Raw genomic sequence first — 23,935 nt, 5'->3', positions numbered from 1 at the left:
ATTCAGTTGCATGTATTGCATGTCATGACTATGTTTCACTATTTCCCACATTAGTGTATTCAGTACTCATGTCATTCATTGTAATGAAGTATCACATTTCCAATATAGTAATAGAGTAGCCACATCATAAATTCATGCATTTGCATTATCTAATCAACTCATATTTAGGAAATATGATTTTTAAATCAACGTCTTCATCTACCTCTCATTTACTCTTCTCTTTTCATAGTCTAAGTTAGGTAGCCAACCACCCCCTCTAGTTGGAGGATTGATAAGTCTAGGTAGAGGCCATATTAACTCAATATTTTAATTGAAAAACCTTCCCCACATTAGGACACCCTTGCTTATCACAAAAATTGGTGCATCTAGTATACATAGTAGGAAGGATTATGATTTCCCTCAAACTAGGGTATTTTTCATTGATTTGGAATCAGGTTGTTGATCTTGCTCTCTACTTAGTGCAATGTTCCCTTAGATATGTTAGGGCTTTTTTTACACATATAGTCCACTAACTTCAGCCAAGAGGCCTCAAATAATTCTTCTTCTATTGGCTATTGTAAGAAAAATGCACAGTCACTATCAACTAATACCCATAGCCAAGTTTCTACAAAGCTTCATTGTAGAAATTATATAACACAACAAACAAAATTTGAGTGAGTAGAGATCACATAACAAATATGAGAAGAATAGAGACTACTTTAATTTCAAATGAATTAATAAAAAGATGGATCTATCCACCCCTATGCCTCCACTATGAATCTTAGATGGTGATCTAGATAGATGATAGGAGAAGAGCTTAAGGGTAGCTAGTAGAACTCTGACTGGGTGAAAGATAGATTGATGATGACTTTAGATGGGTATTCCTTTTATAGCCCAGGAAGATAGTCTAGTCATCATGTTTGACCATATTATGAACCTTCTCTAGTCGGCCAAGGAATATCCTAGAAAATATTCCCTTTACTATTGGGCCAGGATGCTATTGCAGACCCTCGTCAAGGGGACCGCTGGCCCCACAAAAACTCCCCCATATTGAGGATGCTTATGTGGCCCTTGGAACCCAAAATAGGGGCCCTTGATAAATCCCACACTTGCCAACTCCATGCATTGTACCTCAAGTTGCTACCGTCACAACTACTATATTTAACCTGAAGGCTATAGATCCACAAAAGGTCACCTTTTTGCCACAGACCTCATCTGACATACAAGTCAGGACCCACCCAATGCCCATGCTCACACATGACTTCTCCTCATAATGGGAGTCCTTACAACTTAGAGAACCATGGATCATTGGTGGCACCTTGCAAGGGTGGGGCATTGAGAATATTGAACACCCCCCCTCAATGTCCACCCACAAGTGAACTACATTCTCGGCCTAATGCCAAGTCTCTAAAGATGAATTCGAAGGGGATTCTTTGTAAGAGCTTTGGTGAAGATATTTTCTCCATTCTCCTCCATTGGATAGTAGACCATAGCTCTATTATCCCATCCTCGGTCAAGTCATGCATATAGTGATATTGGATCTCAATGTGTTTCGTACATGTATGAAATACTAGATTTTTGGCAATGGCGATGCAACTTTGATTGTCACATCTTATAACTATTGTCACATCCAAGAGAATATTCTTGAACCTAAAGAGAAAAAATATATAGAAACTAATTTCCTGGAATAATTATCACCTACCCAAATTGAGTCAGTTTTCCATAAGAACACTTTTAGAACTGTCTATGATACCATAGTCAAGAGTTCCCTTTAAGTATCTAAGTGTGATATTCTGACTTTATTTTCAATCTTCTCGACTTCTCGCAGTTAGATTTAAAGAATTCTAGACCATTAATAAAGGAAGTCTTGAACAAGACTAGTTTGAAGTTCGTAACCTTTCCCAGGTTGATAAGGACTGAAGTCATCCTTCACTAAAGTCACCACACGAATGCAAGTCATGAGCTATGTCAAATTTGACCAAACCCATTTAAAACTTAGCAAAGTAAGGTAAGTTTTAAAGCTTTAAGCTTTAAAGCTTTAAAGCTTAAGAAAGAAAAAGAAGAAGAAAAGGAAAATGACTACGAATAGGTCCCCCCCCCTTTTTTTTAAAAACGGCGCATAATTCTCCCCAAATTTGCAGTCCCTAATTGCTGAGGAAAAAGCCTGAATCTGGTGCGCAGATCGGTCGCTGTATGCTCACGTAGTGAATCTCGGAAGGTCCCCAAGAACAATGAACTCTACTTTTTGCACAAGTTACAAGGTAAAAAGCATGAACGACAAGAAGCAAGAGACCAATTGGGTGCAATCTCCCCCCATGCCTTGTGTGAGCGCTTCACAAAGCATGCATTTTATGTATATTTCATCTTCATGCTCAATAATAGCCCAATTTACAAAAATATAACAAGCTTTTAGCTTTTGAGTTTGCTTTTACAAAAATAGGAATAAAGCTAATGGACGGTGCCCAAAGAGTCTGGCACGCCCAATACAATGTCCAAATAGAAATAACATAACCGTGTGCATGGACGCATACAAAATAATAATAAATAATCGATGCCTCAATAGACATGACAAAATATAGGCGTGGCGCCTATCAAAATATAATCCATAGATCGAATACTCTCTATCCTTCAATGCTTTCCTCCGCCACTGCTGCTATCTCTACACATCAACTGAAGCATTCGCAATCGTTAGTAAAATAATACAATTAAACCGACAAAAGTGAATACCTAGCAGTCTTCAGCTACATAAATAAATCAACTGGTTAGAAATAAATCCTAACCTTAATTTATTACGAGTGCGCACTCTAAACTCATAAACGTTTATTAATTTAATATGCATTTTGCGGAATCACCCGCTATGGAATCACCCATGTGCACACTAAATTAATGAAATGCCCGAAAAGGACAGGCGTCCCCATCAACTTCTCGCACAAAGAATCCAGTTTGTGTATGAGTCCCGGTCATCAAAGTTTACGGAATCCACCGTAAAACCTCACGGAATCCACCGTGGAATATGCCTCCTGGCATCAAAATTCCCCTCCTATATCATAGCAAATAACTCTAGCAATCTCCACCTCTTCTCAGTTCAATGAGAGGCTTAGATTAACATCCGAGAGCTAGATGAATCAATCATGGTATCTATGGCAACCTCTCTGGAGATCAAATCACCAGCATCAGATTGCATCTTGAGAGCTTCCAAATTGCTGATTTGCCAATGTACCCTCCATAAAGAGCTCCACTTCTTAGCCACAACCCTTCTTCTTCAATTTAACTATAAATATAAGGCCTGAGGAGTCATTGGAGGGCAGCATGAGTAAGAGAGGAGAGGTCCTTCTTATCAAGAATATAGGGCAAGAGGGGGTGGGGCAAGAGAAGCACGAGGACAAGAATTCTCATCACGAAGACAAGAAGGATACTCTGCAAGCTCTTGGAATTGAATCCTCTATCCCTTCTGCCCCATTTCCCTGTGGAATTAAGAATCTTCTTAATTTTTCTAAATTCCTAGTGATCGCCATCCCCCGTCAATCAAATTTCCATAAATCCAATTGCGACAACCCCAAGCTCTCTTGCTAAAAATCCCCTCTATGATCTCGTAATTAAAGACCATGGCCTCGAAGAAGAAAGTTATGAAGGTCGCGCAGGCAGGAGCTACCAATAACATTGCAAACACAATCACTACAAACGAATGACGAGTATTGGGATTACAAATGAAGCTGCAAATACCATCAACCAAGCACTCGTCATGGATCCCCAAGTACTATATTTTTATAATAAAGGCAACTAGGAACCCATCATCCCATGAATTGGCAACAAAAGCTGCATTCATAAAATAGGATTTTATTAATTTCCTACATATAATCTTTTAAAGGAATTATTAACTGCAAATTCCAAGGGGTGACTTGAGTTTGTACAAGATGAACCAAAGAGAGTACAAGAAAGGTATTGTGTCCCTAAAAGACTTAATATTTTTTATTTGTATTGATCTAATGAATGTTGGGGTAAAAGGCCCTTGGGTCTGCCCGTGTACAGTGACCGCCCATATTCTTTATTCATATATATATGAAAGTGCAATAAGGCTGTCATAACATTGTTGACATCACCTACATTGTGTGTGCTCTTCTCTCCCGCGTCTCCTGCATCCCTTTCAACTGGTATCAGAGCCACTCTTTCACAAGCTCTTCCCGGCATCTACACAAGGTATGAGATCTTGTTCTCTCTCATTCATTTCGGTCCACATAGGTACAGCAGGGTTTACAGGTTGGGGTAGCCATTCATGAGCTTCCCCCTTGAAGCTTGAAGCTTCCCGCCTTGCTTGGCTTGTTGAGGCTTTGTTTGGGCCTTCATTTGGCACCTATTGAGCCCCCTTATGGCTACCTTGAGCCCCCCCTTCATCAAAAACATGATCAGCCCCCTCCCTATAGTTTGTACCAATTTTTGGCACTTCAAAGTAGCTTGTGATCCTCTTCCTTCAGCTCCCCTCCTTGTTGGCACTCTTTGGCACTTCAAAATGGCTTCATGAGAGCCCCCCCAGCACTTGGCATTTGATCTTGGCACTTGGCATTGATTTCTGGGTTAATTTACATCAGTCCAAGACTGTTCACAAACACTTTACAACAGTGCTACATTAGCATTTTATGTTTGGGCCACATTGGCATTGACATTGGTCGCCCGATTGGTCCCGAATGCTCCCCGAATGATGTGGGAATGTATGCCTATCATGTGAGATGGTTTTGAAGTTGATATTGCTCAGCCATTGACTATTTTACACAATCCACAGGCAGCCCCCTGTCATTACATTTTATGCTCATGCTACATGGTCATTTGATGCCCGATTATGCCCGGTTGGTGCCTACATGTCTGGGAATGTATGCCTATGAGTTGGCACTTGATTTGAGCTTGGTTTGAGAATCATTTTACTCAGTTTTGGATTGCTATTTGCTACTAGAAACTTTAGGGCTGAAGCTATTTATACTACAGTTGGGTTATGCCTATTGGTCACGGGGTGCTCCTGGCTACTCGGTATGATGTAATGATGTATTCGGACTATGCCACATGTCTTGTTTATGCTCCAGAATGCTTTTGAGATGAGATTAGAGCTTGATTTGGGTTTGACTGTCACTTCTTTTCAGCTGGCATTTCATCTATGACATGGTTTATGCCTAGGCTACCCAGTACGGGTTATGATGTCTTGGTGAATGCTTTATGCTTTGGCTATGGATGGCAGTTGTTTGAGCTCATCTTGACATTCATTTGAGTATTCCCTTGAGCAATTGGACATTGACTTGGATTTTTTTGTTACGACTTGGCTTTTTCCGTTACAACCTTGGATTCTATATGGGATTTGATGCTCTGATTATGGATCTTTGCTATTACTTGGATGCACTTACAGGTATTGAGCAGTGAACTGCTCCCTTGTTTTGGCAGTTGCCTATTAAGCTGTGATTGCTCATTTGCATTTGATATGCGGGATACTTACTGATCAGTGGACTTGGATAGTGCTTGGGATTTATAGTTATGGTTGTCCTGCTTCTCTATTGTATGGCATCTATGCTATTTGGGCTGCTATTTTCCATGTATGTCAGGGAACAGTTGATCTTTATGGCCACCCATATATGCACATGGTCTGCTGCTATGTGTTTTATAGAGCCTCTTACATGGATGCTTTTACACAGATATTTGGGCTTTTATTCAAGCTTGATTCTTCCAGGTTTATTTGCCACCTGTCGTTCTTAGTTGGACATGTATGTCAGTACATGGTATGAGACACTGCAAAGTTATGTATACTCCTATGTTTCGGGGATGCTTATGCATTTATGGTTCCGAGGCTCTCTTGGGGATACTTCATGGAAAATCCATTGTGGTTGCTTGGTATTGGCCAGAGGTGCTAGATATGCCAGTGATTATGTAGTGCATGTCTCTCATGTAGGAGATTCTATGGTTGCAATTATGCAGATACCACATGCATTGTTATGGCATTGTCGCCTAGGCCATGTATGACACACTGGGATGGATGTTTTATGTGATATGGGCTTATTGCCTGCTCTTCCCCATGCTACTTGCCCCCATTGTACTCATGGTCTGTGCAGATCCTCTTTGGCTTATGGTGATCGTGCCAGGCATGCTCCTCTAGATCTAGTCCATGTTGCAATATATGGACCTATGCCTTCCCAGTCACTTGGTGGAGCGTCACATTTTGTGACCTTCATGGATCATGCTACCCACTGTGTTTGAGCTTACCCTTTGGTACAGATTGAGGATGCTGTTATTATGCTTGACAAGTTTATGGATTCTGCTCTCGTACTTGAGGATGTTTGGCTTCCAGGCATCTGTCAGTATGCCACATGAGTCTATGTCATCATGCAAATGCATACTCCTTGGTTATGGAGATGGTGACTTTACGGCTTACAAGTTTTGGGATTTAGATGCCCAACAGGTTCTATGCAGCCGTCATGCTGTCTTTTTTGAGACGTAGACACCTCTCAGGCCTCTCGATGCACGTTTAGTGCGCTTTATGGCTGATTCTATAGCCATATGTCAGTCTTCCGCTTTGCTGAGGATGCATACTGTCTTGAGACGCGGTGACGTGTGTCTGGGATGCTGGCCCTCTTTCGATGATTGACCTTCGAGAGTCTGTATGTTCTCTGCTGTCTTTTATGCGCTGGGCTGATGCTATGCGCCACTCTGATGCTTTACAATCATGCACTTATGAGTTGTGTTGCTTGCTTCATGGGAACCAGTCATGGATTGCTCTATTGTCTAGAGCTATGGGATTGCTTATCTCCTGGATGTCATGGACTGACGGATGAGGAGGCTCCCACCACTTATTGCACAGCTCGCTTTCCAATTGGGTGTTGGGTGAGATGTCATGATTCCTCACCCTGTCTCTTTTCTTTTGTTTTGTTTTTTCACTCCCTAGCCCATTGGCCTTTTAGTGGGAGGTTGTTGGGGTAAAAGGCCCTTGGGCTTGCCCATGTACAGTGACCGCCCATATTCTTTATTCATATATATATGAAAGTGCAATAAGGTTGTCATAACATTGTTGATAGCACCTACATTGTGTGTACTCTTCTCTCCTGGGTCTCTTGCATCCCTTTCAACGAAACCTTTGATAATCACGAACGCTAATTCTCGGAATATAAAAGACCTTGAGATGGAATTGTTGAAAGAATACTTTTTGTAATAAAACTAACCGAGATTTTTTTAATCACGGGCAAGGACCCATGAAACTCTAAGGGAGTTATTCTCAAGAACAGAATTCTTGTTTAGTCCAAACTAGATCCCAATGAAGGGGAAATCTGAGAAAACTGTTGGAAGGTATTGCCACTTACGCTAAGTTTTTCCTTGATATTATTATTATTGAAAAGAAAAGATTTGTCTTGGAACTAAATTTGTTAAAATTTTATGTTTAATGCATTCGATTTAAGATGTTTGTGATTGTAAGTTGGGTACTAATCTTTCTTAAAATCATCAAGCTAAGAGATGGATGACCGAGTATAGATCACTGACTGAGGCAGTATTTCGATGAGCACAGATGGCCAGTTGAGGCAGTGTTCTTGTGGCGCTAGACCTCCCCAAGGCCAACATGAATAAAACCTACTCCAATGGGTTTTCTTTTTTCTATTTCTAATTAGTGAGTATGAACTAATCATGATGCAAAAGGTCTTGTCATAGGAAACTCTGGTCGGTAGGAGGAGGTGAGGGTACCAAGGGGTTCTGGTCATAAACTCCTTAGGCTCTTTTACGAACTACCAACTACCCTTCAAATCCCAAATAGTATCCTGGAAGTTCCAATACTAGTTTAGGAACTAAACTTGGAGAGAATAATACATTCGGGTTGACACATCATTCTAGTTAGAACATAAAACATTGTAAAAAGTTACTTTTTTGAAAGGAACTATTGAGAAGGGATTGCTTTACTCTTTTTTTGTGTTGTAAAATAAAGGCGTGTAACAAATTTGTATCAGGAGATAATTCAAAGAAGTTATTTTTATATGTTGAAACTAAGGTGGTAGGTAATTAGGTAATTAAAAATGCTCTCTCGAGGGAAGTGGGAGGATGGACCCCCGACGGATCGAGACCTATGGTTGGGGTCTTGGTAAGTTGAGAACTTTCCTAAGAAGGAATAAAAATCACATTTTTGATGGATCGTTAGAGATCAAAAAGCCTGACTTGCATCACTTTAGAACTATCGGCAAAAAGGATCAAAGTGCCACACTTCCCTTCGTCTCCCATTCACTTTGAACCTAGCACAATGTAAGCACGATTCAAGCAAAAAATTCTATAAGGGGTGGATACCGTTGACACTAATAAACCATTCGTAGTTGATTTGACCAAAAAGACTCATGTTGATCCTTGTGGGAGTGACCAGAACTTCCATTTTGGAGTAGACTCAAGCGAGCCTAGTTAGCAAAATCCGAGGGTTTTTATCAAATCCCAGTGGTGTTTTCTAGGATATCTCTTGATGGGCTACTGAGAATGCACCACTAAGGAAGCAGCTCGGGCGGGCACGTTACACTGAGCACCCGCATCCTAGCTTTCCCATGACTCTCTCATAGTTTGTTTGAGAACCTACTCAAAACACCAAGAGCAAAATTGATATATAGCCTAGTGTTACACAAGTAGATGAGGCTTCCAACCAACCTCTTATACCTCTCAATGTCTACTAGTACTAATGTATCCTCAATAAATAACTTCACATCGACCTCCATAGGTATAGCTATCTCCTTACACTCAATCATGCCAAATGCTTTTAAGATCTTCCATGCATACTTCTTTTGAGAGGTAAGTTTTTTCCAGTCTCTTGCCAAACTTCAATCCCAAACAATAGTGTAACAAGCCTAAGTCTATCATTTCAAACTCATAGCTCAAAGCCTTTCAAGTCCAATGGATCATGTCTTCATAGTCACCTATAATAAGAAGGTCATCCATATATAGGAAAATCTCTACAAACTTTTCACCACCCCTATAAGCATACACGTTAGCATCTGAGGCACATCTTTTGAAATTCAAACCTAGAGATAATTTATCTATTTGCTAGTACCATGCTCTACGGGCTTGTTTCAGCCCATACAATGCCTTCTTCAACTTACAAATTTTTTTCTTGGAATGGGAGGCCTCAAACCCTAGTGGCTAAGCCACATACACCTCCTCCTTGAGGTCACCATTCAAGAATATTGATTTGACATCCATTTGGTAAATTTTTTACTTCTTATGAGTAGCCATTACAAGTATTGTGTGAATAGTGGTCATTCTAGCAATTCGAGCAAATGGTTCTTGAAAATCATTTTCCTTCATTTTAGTTACTACATGTAGGTGAGTAATCATACCTTGCTTATGTATCTCCTTCAACACTGCAAAACCAATGTGACCAAATCTTTCATGCCAATTTTCACGTATGCCCACACCAGCAATGGCTATAAGAGCACTTAGCTCATATAGGTTGTTCCTCCTCTCTTCTTTGTCGATAACTTTGCCAGCACTAACAATAATTTTTGCACTTGTCTCAATGAACCTCACCTCATAGCCAAGATTAATTATAAAAGAAACTGATCACAGATTTCTCTTAATCTCTAAAACATATAACACATTTGAAACATTCTTGAGTTCACCATTTGCAATAATATAGATTTCTCTTAATCTCAACATGCCATTTTCCATCGTTTCCAACCATCACAATGATGGATTCTTGCAAAGGCTTCATAGAACTATATAAACCTTTCTTGTTGGTCATGTGATAGGAGGCACCACTATCCAATACCCATGAGACAATGTTAGATATTTCTTGCACCCTGAGGAACACACTTCCTCAATAGTCACCATGAATAACTCCAACTCTACTTCAGCCATATTGGTTATCTCCTTCTTTTTAGTATTCATGATGCCATTCTTTTCATTTGCCTTCTTGACATGACAATCTGCAATTGCACATCCTTTCTTCTTGCAGCAAAAGCACTCTCCTTGAAACTTTTTCTTACCACCCATCTTCTTTTTATCATCATTGGTAGAGGAACTACCATTGCCTTTTACATTGGTGAACAATGCAGCATCTCCACTGCTACCATCTTCTCATGCTTTAAGCATCAACTCCTCCATTAGTTGTGCACAATAAAATTTGGTGGACAAATCCAACGACATCTCCAACTTAGCTCCTCACTAGTCTTTTGTATCCCAGTGTCAGGCATCTAGTTGCATAGATTCTTGATCTAGGTGATGAATACTTCAATTGTCTCTCCTTAAGCAAAATTCTCTACTACTAATTGATTCTCCAAGTTTTGAATCCTTGTTTGATTTTGCATTTCATACTGACTCCTCAGTATGTTCTAAGCTTCTGATGCCTTGGTTGTATGTTGGTGATTAGATTAGCATAGGCTCGGTTTATTTAGACTAAGGTGTACAAGCATCTTGTGAGGATTGATGGACCCAGAGTCCACTAAGTGGATAGGATACCCAAGAGAGAGTGTAAATCCTAATTCATAGTTGTGAAAACCCTAAACACAAAAGGGGGTGCAACTAACCCTTATTTGGGGAGAGACCCGAAAGTGTTGAACTAATCTAACCCTAAACACAAAAGGGGACACAAACCCTAACCCTTATTTGGGGAGAGACCTGAAAGTGTTGAATTAACCCTAACCCTAATCTTGTATCTATATAAGGATGGGAGGTCTTAACCCCTTTTGGCACATCTATGCTGCGGAAGCTCTATTAGTGCAACCATTCAATCTTTCTATTCTATCATCTTGCTTCCATTGCATTCAGAGTGACTTAGAGAAAGTGAGTGAGAGGTGTGTTGAGTGAGGGATTGAGGAAATGTGAAGCTCTTCATCATCATCTTGCTTTTCTTGTATTCTCTACTAGCTTCTCAACTCATGTGTGTGCTTGGTGGTGGATGCGAAGGAGCGACATCATGAGATCATGTTGATTGAGGTCGTGGAACTATCTTCAAGTCTTTGAGTCATCAAATGCAAGAAGGTAATGCAGGTGAGTTCACTACAACTAGAAGCTAGTTTTGTATTCTTTCTTTATTCGAATAGAGAAGAGAATGCTTGGTTAGTTAAACAAAGTGTTGAGAGACAAGGTGAGAGATCTTCACTAAAGTGAGTTGTAGCTTCTGAAATAATAGAAGTTTTCCCAAAGTCTTGACTATTGGTGTGTTTAGCTTAACATTTTGGTTCCATTATTGGGATTAAGGATAGTGCAACTACCGAGGTCTCACACTCCTACCATGTGGTAGAATAGGAGGTGTATGTATGAGCATGGATGGGATCGATGGGGTATTGATTGTCCATGTTTATGGCTAGCATACTCCGACTTGCAGTTGTATTTGTTGCACCCACAAGTGTTGTGTGGGTTGTGTACATGTATTTATGATTAGACTAGCATACATAGGTCAAGTCTATTTAGCCCAAGGTACAAGCATGCTATGAGTATTGACCAACCTAGAGCCCACTAAGTGGGTAGGAAACCCAAGCAAGGGTACAAAATCTAAGTCACATTTGTGGAAACCCTAAATGCAAAAGGGGCACAAACCCTAACTCTAATTTGGGGAGAGACCCAAGAATGATTGACCTAACCCTAATCCTAATCTTATGTCTATATAAGGGTGGGAAGTCTCATTTGTATGGATCCCTTTTGGCATATCTATGCTGTGCGGAAGCTCTATTAATGCAACCATTCAATCTTTCTATTCTATCATCTTGCTTCCATTGCATTAAGAGTGATTGGGAGGGAGTGAGTGAGAGTGTATTGAGCAAACGACTAAGGAAAGGTGAAGCTCTTCTTTGTTGTCTTGCTTTTCTCGTATTCTTTACTAGCTTCTTGACTCATTGGTGTGCTTGGTTGTGGATGCGGAGGAGGAATGGTATTGGATTGTGTTGATTGAGGCCGTGGAACCATCTTCAAGCCTTTGACTCATTAAACACAAGAAGGTAAGGTAGGTGAGTTCACTACAAATCGAAGCTAGTCTTATGTTCTTGCTTTCTTGGGATAGAGAGGAGAATGCTTGGTTAGTTAGAGTGGAGCGTTGACAGACAAGTTGATAGATTGTTTCTAAAGTGTAACGTGCTCGCCTATTGGCTATCTAGGCATGCTTTTAGCGGTCCATTGAGAGATGAATCTAAGAGACACTACCCCGCACTCCCATGGAATGTTACAGGGTTTGTTGCCTAGGGTTTCTTGAGTCCATTTTGCAACGGAACGTTCATGGGCGACCGAACCCACTGTGATCGACTTGAAATTTAGGTTCCTAGTGGACAAGGACTTCTAACTCAACATCTCTACCCATGGGGCATAGTCCCATTCCGGTCCCCTAAAACGGCACGAATCGGGGGTCCTAACTTAACAATTTCTAGGGGTCAGCTGGCAGACATCGGTAAAACCTTGTGAGAAGCCTCCCAGTTCTCTAGGACCACCCTGTCATAGGACACACCCATCGGGGTTTTTCCCACTCGCTTCCCTCAATAGTTGTATTTTAGTTATTTAATTAGGTTCTATCACATTTATGTGTGACATTTGAAATCAGCTTCCTTAATTAAGCCTTTTAGGAAACATGGTTCATTCGCATAATTTACAGCACCAACACAAAAATAGAGCAAGCAGTCCTTTTGACAATCAAGTTCCTTAACTTATCTTCAAGTTAATCTTTGTTTGCTACCTGTATAGGAGAAATTATATATCCCTTCTGTCCTCTACAGAAGTAATTGGTCCAAATCACATGGCACCACAATTTCCATCCTTTATTTAGAATAGGATCTTCCAACGCCATAGATGTTGGGGCCACAGAGGTTTCCAACTCCATTTCAGACTTGGCAAGGGGTGTCAAGAGCTCCACTTATTGACCCGCATGCTGCCTAGGAGTGAAACATTATTCCCGTGGTTGGCCTTTTCACCACTCGACCTTTGGCCCATGAATCAAGCAGTGCCCTTCTTGAATTGATCCGCAGTGTGATCTTGGAGGTGATCCACCCATCCAAAGAACCTTTCCTTAATTAAGTCATTTAAGAATCAAGCATAGTCAAGGCAGTCCGTCCTAATATCATCTTCCAAGAAAACATTCATTTATTCCCATGGCAATTTGTCATCACAGACCCCTACCATGAATTTACCATCAATCACAAGCACTTGGAATAATCATCCAGATGACAATCCAGCAATCGATTGAATGTAAAAGCATTTAGGACATTGTTTGATCAACCAACAAAACCAATTGTATTTTTCCAACAATGCAAGAATAGACGCGACAACATTGTCATCGACATATTCGCTCTCTCCCTTGGGATCTAAGAGCGATACTATGCAAAATTTTAACTTGACTTTATCTTCCTTTCTCCTAAGGCAAAGAATGTGAGACAAATTTGTAACAATTATAAGCTCTTATATGATGTAAGACTATCTTTCAATGTGAAATAATTCTCGAATTATTGTGCAAGAGTTGTAATCAATTCATGGTTTGGCAGCACAATGTAAACTCTTTAACCGTTTATTTAATGTGAAACCTTCATAGGATGGATGCAAGACTTTTAATGCAAGATCATTTCATGTACCATTGATGTATGTCTCATATAATCTTTCCCATGCATGTACCGTCTATGTGCATAATCCTCAAGGTAGCCTTGCAAAACTGAAACAATATTGTCCTAAGTAAAGACTAAACGATGCTTAATACTTTATTAGAGAGATCGAAGAACTTGGACCTGTGTGGCCAGAGGTGGGGTGTTGCTTGTAGTTCCATCAGCTCTTGTCACACCTACCGTAGTTGGATTGATAGTGTTATCCTTGCCTGGAGCTTCATTGCTCATTGTGGGATTGCCATCCATGCATGACATTCTCCGCTTGGGGGCCATTCTCAATCTTCGTCTCTTTTAGGCGTGATTCCCACAAGTTTTTTGTAGTCTCTTACTCAAGAAGGAGGGGCCAATTGGGGGGAAATTAAACTTGCAAGGTGGAGAAAAATATCATGTGAGAGGGGAATAGATAAGTGCATGTGGCCACCCTCTGAGGAGGGAAAAGGGAGGAACCTTCTAGAAGGTTCTCTCTCTCTCTATCTCTGCTGTGGCCAAAGGGTGCCATTCCCTTGCAATGGGGGGAAAAATAAGAAAGTGTCAAATTGTAGTCTTGGGGGGGGGGGGGGGGGGGGGGGGGGGATTATAGCGGGAGAGGTGGGGAGGAAGTGGAGTGGTGGTGGTGGTGTCTCCACCACCCGTCTGTTTTGCATGGTGGCAGTGAGCCCATTTGGGCCGTAGGAACAGGTTGTTATGCCCAAAGGGGGGGGGGGGGGGGGGGGGGGGTGGTAGGCCATGTGGCCTCCCCTCTCTATCAACATCATCGCCACCAACTTCCTCTTCCTTGTCGTCATCTTTCACATCTTTCTCATCATCAGAGACTTCTTCCTCCCCCCACCACCTGTTCGACAATGACTTGGGGGGAAGGGGGATCAAAAAAATTTCAACTAATTTTAAAAATTATAGGGGGGTTTCTATGCGCAGAGGGGGTGGGGATATTACATAAAGTGAGTTGCAGCTTCTTCTAAAACAATAGAAGTCTGTTTAAAGTTTCGACTATTGGTGCATTTGGCTCAACATGGTATTGCTAGGATTGGAAATTTTTCATGTTCCTTTGAGGGAGATGACTTCTTGGACCCCTTCAATTTCTTTTGTGAATTGTTAACCAGAATAGGCTATTATTGTTTTGTACTTGTTAACTCTAGAGTCCTCTTTTGATAGACAAGACCTTACCTTTTCTTAATTGTCTTAGATGCTCTTGATTCATGTGTTGGCTTGGATTTTGACCTATGTTTATATTTAGGTTGCATTTTCTTTCTTTGTGAGCTTGTTGGAGCCTTAGCATTAATCATTGAAGGTGGTCTTGTGGTTTGCTTAGACAACCATAACCATCAGTTTCCCATGTAGGATCCATAAGCACATAGTAGGATTTTGGGATATTGCTTTATGCTAGCTCTTTGATGATGTTTGTAGTTATATGCTCTATTTATCCTCGATTTAATTGAATCTTTTGGCCATGGCATCTTTGGATGCTATTTTTGTACTGTTAGCGATGTTTTTCAAATTGTCCAATTTGGGAGAGAAGTTGTGTTGAGATTGTTTTTCACTCTTTGTTTTGTGCTTCAAGAAACTCATCGAGAAATTTTGTGTTTCCCTTTCTAGGATTTGTATTTGATTTAGAGGTTGGTCTTTTTTTGTTCCCTTGGGAGTAGGTAAGGTCACCCCCATTGAAAGTTGCAATTATCTTGACATTTGGTAATATCAAGTGTATTTACCATGCCTTGTAATCAACATCACATTTAGTTGCATACTTGAAAGGTCTTCCAAGTAGCACTTCTTTCCTATATCCTAGTGATTTGGAAGTATGTAAAATACGATTGGTAAGCTTTTAGTGTCAATGGGCCATCAAGATTTGCATTTGTATAGGAAGTAGTATGCTGATGCTTTGTAAGATTTGATAACTATATTTGTTGGCACATGCTTTGGTTGTTCGATTTTATGCCATGATTTGTAGGTTAGGATGTTAAAGTCCATCCTTTCATCAATGTGAGCATTCATGATGTTCTCTCTTTCCAAGATTAAGTTTTCCCTAATAATGAGAGGTGGTATTAACTCCTTGTCTTCCCGATCAACATTGACCTTTTGGATATTAGGCCCTCTTACATCATGAGGTGATGCCAAAACTTTTGAATCTTGTACTATCTTCTGAGTTGGTCAATACTCTTTGTAGTTTGTCTCATATCTACACCATATCTTTTTCAAGTTGGGAATGGACTTCCATGTTTTTGAGTGTGCATCCTTTTTCTATGTTGAGGGTATTTGAAGAGTTATTGGTCTCTAGTTCAAAGACTAGGGCACTCTCATATTCAATGGGGGTGGCATCACAGCCGATGACACTCTCACATCCTAATGGTACATCTTGCAATGCTTTTTGTTCTTCATTTTTTTGGCCCTTTATCAACTCTTCAAAGATGAGAAGATTAATTAGTTTGGTTTTATTCTTAAAGCATGGATATGAATGTGTAAGTATTCTTTGAATCACTCACTTATCATAGAGTGTGAAAAGCTCTCAATTCATATTGTGTAAATGTACTAGAAGTGAGGTCACTTTTTCCTTGAACAATAGAGGTTGGCTCTAATCACCATGTGAGCATGTCATATCCTTGGGTCTAAAGATTTTGTAGATTAGGGTGGAGCATGGAAAGGTGGTCAAATTTTATACATTTTCAAGTAAAAAGGTGGAGGTATATTTTAAGGAATCTTTTCAAAAGTAATAATGATATATGCACACATGAAGAGTTTAAAGAATATCATGTACTTTCAAGAATCTTTCAAGTTTCAAGAATTGGTTTTTTCAATGGACTCACTTTTTGAGATTTCCCTCATCTCTCTCTCTCTCTCTCTCTCTCTCTCTCTCTCTCTCTCTCTCTCTCTCTCTCTCTCTCTCTCTCTCTCTCTCTCTCTCTCTCTCTCTCTCTCTCTCTCTCTCTCTCTCTCTCTCTCTCTCTCTCTCTCTCTCTCTCTCTCTCTCTCTCTCTCTCTCCCCTTGTGTGTGTGTGTGTGTGTGTGTGCGTGCACATGTACACATGCATGCACTCTAGTAGCCAATGCCAAACATCATAATTTTCTAAACCATGTGAAGGGAGTGAGCCCTGAGTGGAAGCATGCAAGGAGAAGTAAGAGCTATACTGGAAGGAGTAAGAGTAAGAGAGAGAGAGAGACATTAGATGTGGGAACTCCAACAATCACAATGTGTGACCAACCTTCCCTTATTCAAAGGTTAGTGAAAGAATAAAGAATGAAGTGACAGTGATGGGTGCTCACCACTTGCAGTGTAGATGTGTGTGGTTACTATTAGAGTAACTAATACATAGGTAGCTAGGCACATGTGCCTTTACCCCCCAACAACTTCCCACTTAAAGGTGAATTTACCTCAAGTGAGGAGTGAAAATAAAAAAGACAAAAGTACAATAAGATGAGGAATAGACATTATCTCATCCAACATCCATCAACCTATTAAGGAAGGAAAAATGCTCCGTTGAGAGACTTTTCATGTGCAGATCTATAGGATTCTAGTCAATTGAGATCTTGACAAGATCAACATACCTATCCTTCACATGGAAGATAGATTCTTGGCCAACTAAACTAAACGGTCTAACCATAGAGCCTTCTTGCAAGCCTCAATGTGACTGCAACATACCTAACCTCGGTAGTAGTAGATGGGTTAGTGTATTCCTGCACCCTGGGTATCCAAGAAACAAACCCTTTAGTAAAAGTGAAGACGTAGCTAGAGCTCGAGTTCCTACCATTTACATGCCATCCTGCATAATCATAGTTAGCGTACCCCATGATTCCTGTATCCTAGCCACCATAACATATGCACATATCTACTATGCCCTTTAGGGTACCTCATGATACCCTTCATGGCATCCCAATGTTTCCTGCCATGTGTAGCCATATAGTGTGCGACAACTCTCATTGTAAATATTATGTCAGGGATGAGTGGCTATCATGGCATATATTAAATTGTCTAGTGTAGATGCATAAGGGATCTTGGCCATCTCAGCCTTTTGCTCATTTTCTGACTGTGGACAATTGGTATGACTAACCTTCACATGAGAAGGTAGAGGACAATCAATAGGCTTACCATCCTATATATGAAACTGCTCAAAGAATTTTTGGATATACTACTCCTATGATAGATAAAGGAGCCCCTTAGAGTAATTGCACATGATGCACATCCCAAGAATATGCGATGCCTGTCCCATGTCCTTCATCTTCAAGCTCTTTTTGAGCTGAGTTTTCATGGCATCTGCATTATAATCCTTCTATGTCTATAAACATAGATTCATAGCACTATGGGTATAGCCCTATGAATGCATAAAGGCATCAAACTTGTGATACCATTTCCTAGGTGCCTACTTAATTCCATAAAGGCTCTTTCTCAACTTGCACACTAGGTATTTCTTGCCTTTTCCTCAAAGCACTTAGGCTATTGCATATAAATCTTGTCATGCAAGTCCCATGTCAAAAATCCGTCTTTACATCCATCTGATTAAGGTCCAAAACTAGCTGAGCAACTAATGTGAGTACCAAGCGTAGGGTCATCATCTTGACTAGAGAAGAACATACTTTATTGAAGTCAACACCATGTTCCTACTTGAAACCCTTAGCTACCAATGTGGCCTTATAAGAAATCTTAGGACGTACATGGATACTTTTCAACTTGTATATCCACTAATATGGCAATGCCTTCTTGCCACTAGGGAAAGGAACCAAATCTCACATATGGTTCTTTTGCAAAGAGTTAAATTCTAATTGCATAGCCCAATCCCATGAGTGACTATCATCTCTATACATGGCCTCATCATAAGAGAGAGGCTCACCTACATCTGTCACCACCATAAGATAATCCATGGAGGGCACAAAAAGCGGTTAAGCTGACATCTAACTCTAGTAGAGCATCTCAAAGTAGTTTGATTCTACACAATAGGAAGATCTTGGGCCACTAAAACATCAACTACTGCATGCTTTCTAGCTAGTTGTATGGGAGCAAGAGGCTCCTCTTGAAAAGATAACCTTGCATACCTCAACTACCTACTCAGGCTACTTATATATATATTTTTTGCTCTTGGAAGCTCAAGCTGGAAAGTACACCAAAGTACACGATCTAAGCCCACTTTTACAATTGGACTCTTCTCAAAAAGAGCATGATTTTAGATGGAGAGACGATATCTGATGACATATTTTTTGGTGTAGTAGACACAAAAGTGCATATACTAATTGACAAAAAAACAAAAAAGAGAGTAGCTAAGAGGTGGATGATCATACTAAGAATGATGATGACCATAATTGCAACCTAGACTTGAAAGGCACAATAAAAGCATGAAGATATCTGCATAAGATCTTGATATAACTCCCTTCTAGTGAGTGCAACCAAAGGTACAAAGTTATGTACTCTTGCATCAAGTGCGAATGTCTTTGTGAATATATAGTCTAGGTGTTTGCATGCCATATACTTTCTCCCTCGTTCAACTCAAATTTGGAAGTTCATACAAGTACATAGTAGGAATCTTGATACCACCACTTTATATGTCTCTCCTCTTTTTTGGCTACCTTCAGAAGATGTAATATACTTCACATGTGCATACCTTTGAATCACTTGTTTGTCGTGTATAGCACATTCGATTTGAACCACAAAGTTTATTTGTGCACTCATTTCTTTAGTCACAAAGTTGATTTGTGCACTCATTTCTTCTATCACAATCTTTAACAAAACAATTGGTTTATTCTCACAAAGTAAGGGCCTCACATCCAAACATATAGCATATGCATCTAACTTGTCCACATTAGCAAGTCTTGCTCTCTTGATGGCCTCTTGTTTAAGCTTGAATTCTCCTTGCACAAGCTCCTATATTTCTTGTGCTATCAAATTTCTACTCCTTGCAACTGGCCAATGTTGATGAGACTTCTCAAGATGCTCTTCAATAATGTTGGATGGAGTCCATGTATGATCTACATTGATCCCATTAAACCATATCATTTGCCTCCTAGAACCATGCACATTGACTTTATTCCAAAATATTGGAGCCAGGACACCAATTAAACTAACCCTACCCTTTGATCAATTAGCTTGTTACATGTTTTTCCTTTGTCCTCAAGGTACCCTTGACATCTTACCTCATTGCCAACATTGGTTCTACGAATCACCCACATTGTTTTATGAATGTCCTCCTTAGAGGTGGGTGAGAGCTCTATCTTTGGATGCTTGTTTTACACACTCTCATTAGTGTTAATGATAAAAGGTAATTATTTCTCTTCAAGCTAGTAGGAGCTAGATTGATGCACTCTCAATTATGTCTCTTACAAAATTAAGATCTATAGCCTCTTACATAGGCTAGTACAAGTTGCAAGATGAATCGCCAATATGATATAATTGATGATTGCATTATCCTCTTGCATGAGCTATGATCTCACTAATATTCTCTCTAATTAAGGGGTAATTCCTATGAGCCTCTTAGAAGTGCATTGTTTCCAATACTCTTCCAAGTTCAAATAACAATAAAAAGATAGATAAATTTGGCTAGGTCGTACTCACTCCTAAATAACAAATGAAAAAACATCTAAAACCTTCTTAGTCTAGGATTACAATGGTTCAAAACACCTAGAACTTACTTATGAAGTCTAGGATTACAAGAGTTCAAAATATGTGGAACTTACTTATGAATTCCAAGATACAACATATGTTGAGGAGATGCCAAAAAACAAACAAAACCTAGCCATAAAATGAGAACTAGAATGCATAATCAAGAAGAGTTTGAGCATATGATGCAATTTCTTATTTTGTTTCTACTTTGTTCTCCACCAAATTCACCATACCAAGCCTTTTTAAGAATCTACAATACTTTGATCCGTGACCTATTTTCCACAATTCTTGCAATGATTTTAGGAGAAGCATAACTCTAACTTGTGAGTGTTCTTTTTGCAATGCTTGTAAGGGTCCATCTTCCTCATTTTAATTGTATAGGCCAACTGTCCATCATAGATGTTAGTCCCATGCCCTTTTAATCTTCCAAGAGAGAGTTTATCATACTCTCTAGGCTTGGTATTGGTTCTTTCTCCTTTAATATTTTGACCCTTTAATCAAAGTTGGATGACATGATTTTTAATATCAAGGTCACAACATATGCATCTTTGACTAGTTCTCCAACATTGGATATTTGGGTCTTTAGGCTCTTCATTTTGTTGACTATAGTGCAAAATATTCTCCATCTTCCATTTTCAAAACATAAATAACAATTTTAAGGTCGTTCTTCTTTTGCTCAAGAGTTTGTTGAGCTACTTGAGCTTGAGTTTTAGACCTTGTGGTGACTCAAGAAGAGCTTGATCCAACTAGCTCTTGACTTTAAGTAGAGGAAATAAGATGCCATAGTTTGTTCTTCATGAGATAGCCCTTGATCTTTGCTTGCTAAGTATCCAATGATCTTCCATCAAACTTGTTGGTTTTTGGGCACATGATGAGGCTTGGATAGAAGTAATGAGAGTGAAAAAGAATAAGAAAATTATTTCCAACAACTAGAAAGCATTAATGAATTATTAGAATAAGAGAAATGTTAGATATGTTCAATGCCCCACCCTCGTAAGGTGCCACCAATGATCCATAGTGCTCTAAGTTGTAACGCCCCCATTATGAGGAGAAGCCATGTGTGAGCATGGACATTGGGTGGGTCCTGACTTGTATGTCAGATGAGGTCTATGTGACCAGATGGCAAAAATGTGGCCATTGTGGATCTAGCCTTTAGGTTAGATAGAGGCACAATGCATCAAGTTGTGGGGTGTGGAAGTTATCAAGGGCCCCTATTTTGGGTTCAAGGGGGGCTGTAAAAGGCACGGCCCCTGGCTACCCCTAGTTTGATGATAAAGGGAATATTCCCTAGAGCTTGGCCAACTAGGGAAGGTTCATAATATGGTTAGAGATGCTTACCAAGCTATCTTCTCGGGCGATAAAAGGAAGACCCCTCTAAATCCATCATCAACCTATCTTTTATCCAATAAGATTTCTTCCAACTACCCTTAAGCTCTTTGCCTATCATTTGTCTGGATTGCCATCTAAGCTTCACAATGGAATCATACAGGTGGATAGAGCCATCTTTATATCAGTTTGTTTGAAATTAAAGCAATCTATGTTCTTCTCATATTTGTTGTGTGTTCTCTACTCCTTGCTCGGATTCTGTTTGCTATGCTATGTGATTTTTAAATGGTATCAAAGCCTAGGGGCCTTTGAGAGTGGCAAGTGGTAAGGGCTTCAAAACAAAGCGGAGATATGCCATTTGAAGCATTAAGTTGTGGTGATGGTGTATTGGGTGGTGATATTATTGTACTATCAATTCAAACATTGAGGATGTGTCCACCAACCTTTAGCAAATGCAAGTTAGATAGTACAAACTATACTTTATAGAAGTTTAAAATCACAACTATCATTGATTCTTATAAGCTTTTGGGTGAGATGATGTTGAGGACTAACCCAAAACCACAACCCATCCCTGACTCATAAAATTCGAGTATTATGATCCCTCCAAATGCAGATCCTCTACAAGCTTGGAAATGAAGGATTGTAGATGCATTGCATGCCTTAGTTACAAGTTGTTTTGATAGTGTTTTGACCTTGATTCCGATTGAAGAAGAAGCTTGAGAGAGCATACAACAAAGTACAAAAGTATATTGAGAGGTATTATTAAAGAAGATTTACAAGGCTTAAGTATGACCTAAAGTGAATTGAGGAATATATAAAAGGTAGAGGGGATACAAATCTATGTCTATCCTTTCCACCCTATTTTGACCACCATTACAACTTCAATTCTTTGATTGATTCTTTCTCTCTTATAGAGTGCCCTCGCCTTGCCTTGGAAAGAATCTATGTGAAATCCTAAGCTTGGGAGAGTCATGATTTTCTTATGTCTCTAGCAACCCAAGACCCTAAATTTGCATGGAAAATGAATAGATAGAGATGAGTTGATCACATCCTTGGAAATGTACCCAAGATTTTAAGAAAGCTAGCAAGTGATATATCCATGGTAGGATGGTGCGAGAGCTTGAATGGGATGATGAAGTAAGGTAAAAAATATGAAAGAAGGCAAAAACTCCTAACTTTTGCAATTATCATGCAAACATCAAAGCGTGTACACTCCCAACTTTTCAAAATCCCCAAAACTTAACTATCAAATTAGCCTTTACAACTAGCACAAATGGCTGAAATGAATGAGAAAAGTAAATTTTACTCAAACATGGCCTTGGGTAAAAATCCCATTTAGATCAAGAAAACATACTAAAAGTTAAAAAGTGTATCTCCATTCAAGCCATTCATCACTTAAAAGGATTGAGAGGCAAGCTCTAATACCTAGTATAATAAATCAAAATTAACTAGAGTTGAGTAAAATCTAGTTAAAAGCCACATTTTTTCTAATGTGGAATAAAGGCTAACTCATCCAAGAGTTTAAATGTCGCCAACACATCTAGTCATAGCTAGCCTAGCTCCTAAGAATCATATAAGGCATATAGACGAAGAACATCCACCAAGATAATCCAAGTTAATGAGCCTCAAGTCCCTAGATCCCCTATATATAGTGAGGGAAACTTGGATGGCCCCATAGTCTTAGTGCCCATGATTGATTCTAAGCCTTACAATTATTCTACTACAATAATCTATTTTGACACCCTAAAAATGGCCCAATAGCTAGTTCCTAGTGTTTTGAGTCTACTGACCTTGATCAACTTTATGCAATGCATGTTTAAAAAATGATAGTACCAAAAAGGATTCAAACCAATTAACTACTCCAATGGCAATGCAGTGATGCCAGATAATGTTGGCATATAGCTCTTATAATGTGGTAAACCCTCACACATTAATGAAAACCCTCGTATATTCATGAAAGCCCTCATTTATTGAAGTATGGCGATGGCTTGATGTAGTTTGTTTCTTTGCACTATTGATTCTTCTAAAACTTCATGATCTTAACAAGATTAATGAGCTTCCCATACACCAAGCCCATAAAGTGAAATTTCTTCATGGCTTGACTACCTCTCTGCAACCTTACATGCTTCATATGCATAAGAGGTGAGCTATTGCCATCTTTAGTGATACTTTTCCACTTGTAGTCCCATAATTTTAGGATCACAAGTCAAGTACCTTAGCCACACTTCAATAAACTTGAGTACATTAACTTTAGATATGTCAAAATGGACCTAAGCATCACCTAGCATCTAAATAAAGTTGTGAATAAGAGATGGCGGACGTGAAATTTTCCAAGCTTAGATGTTGTGTTTATATTTCATGATTATGTCATTATGTAACCCAAAACCTACAAGGTGAATGAAGGCATTTTGAGAGAAAGTTATGTTGTCTCTTTTGGTGATTTCTCATGCAAGATTACCCATGGGAGTCTTGTTATTGCATGTGGTCC

This window comes from Lygodium microphyllum, chromosome 29 (assembly GCF_053477565.2).
Source record: "Lygodium microphyllum isolate KBCC chromosome 29, Lygodium_microphyllum_v1.1.10, whole genome shotgun sequence".
Lineage (NCBI taxonomy): Eukaryota > Viridiplantae > Streptophyta > Polypodiopsida > Schizaeales > Lygodiaceae > Lygodium > Lygodium microphyllum.
Note: the sequence above shows the minus strand (reverse complement) of the source record.